Raw genomic sequence first — 1,413 nt, 5'->3', positions numbered from 1 at the left:
GAGAGAATGAATCGTACTATCAATGATAGAGTAAGGTGTATGCTCTCTCATATGCAAAGTTGCCAAAATCCTTTTGGGGTGAAGCGATGAGAACTGCAGTAGATCTGATCAACTTTTCTCCTTCAGTTCCACTTAATGGTGATGTTCCAGAGAAAGTTTGGAGAGGGAAAGATGTCTCCTATAGTCACTTGAGAGTGTTCGGCTGTAGGGCTTTTGTTCACATTCCAAGAGATGAAAGGTCTAAACTTGATGGAAAGTCAAAACAGTGTATCTTCATGGGTTATGGTCACGAAGACTTTGGTTACAGATTATGGGATCCGGTGAGCAAGAAGATAATTAGAAGTCGAGATGTAATTTTTCTTGAAGACCAAACTATTGAAGATCTTGAGAAGACAGATAAGCCAACAGTAATTGTTAGACGTTCTGCTGATGATGAACCTGGTCCTTCCACTTGACCTCCTATTGATGGGGGAGATGTACAAGTTGATAATGATGGTGATGATTTGCATGATGAACCTACACCTCAACCTGAGGTGCCAAATGCAGAAGTTCCACCAGATGTTGAAGTACTACCTGAACCACCAGTTGAGCATGAATTGAGAAGATCTACTAGAGAGCGTCATCTTTCTCAGAAATACTCTCCTCATGAGTATGTGATGAACACTGAGACTGGGGAGCCAGAGAGCTACCAAGAAGCTATGTCTGATGAGCATAAGGAAGATTGGTTGAAGGCCATGCAAGAAGAAATGAAATCTTTGCATGAGAATCATACTTTTGAATTGGTGAAGTTGCCGAAGGGTAAGAGAGCATTCAAGAATAAATGGGTGTTCAAGTTGAAAGCGGATGAAAATGTCTCACGACCAAGGTACAAAGCTCGATTGGTTGTGAAAGGCTTTGAGCAAAAGAAAGGTATTGATTTTGAGGAGATTTTCTCTCCAGTTGTGAAGATGTCCTCTATTCGAGTTGTGCTTGGATTGGTGGCTAGCTTGAATTTAGAGGTTGAACAACTTGATGTGAAAACTGCATTCCTTCACGGTGACATAGATAAAGAAATCTATATGGAGCAACCAGAGGGTTTTGAGGTTAAAGGAAAGGAACACCTTGTATGCAAGTTGAAGAAGAGCTTATATGGGCTGAAGCAAGCGCCAAGGCAGTGGTACACGAAGTTTGATTCCTTCATGGAAGGTCATGGGTACAGTAAGACTTCTTCTGATCATTGTATCTATGTTAAGAAATTCTCTGATGGTGATTTTATAATTCTCTTGCTTTATGTTGATGACATGTTGATTGTTGGTCATGACACTAAGAAGATTGAAAGTCTTAAGAAAGACTTGAACAGATCCTTTGCTATGAAGGATTTGGGTCCTGCAAAGAAAATTCTTGGCATGAGTATCACTCGTGACAGGAAGAATG

This window comes from Arachis duranensis, chromosome 7 (assembly GCF_000817695.3).
Source record: "Arachis duranensis cultivar V14167 chromosome 7, aradu.V14167.gnm2.J7QH, whole genome shotgun sequence".
NCBI lineage: Eukaryota > Viridiplantae > Streptophyta > Magnoliopsida > Fabales > Fabaceae > Arachis > Arachis duranensis.
The sequence above is the reverse complement of the archived record's forward strand: the minus strand, read 5'-3'. Positions refer to the sequence as shown.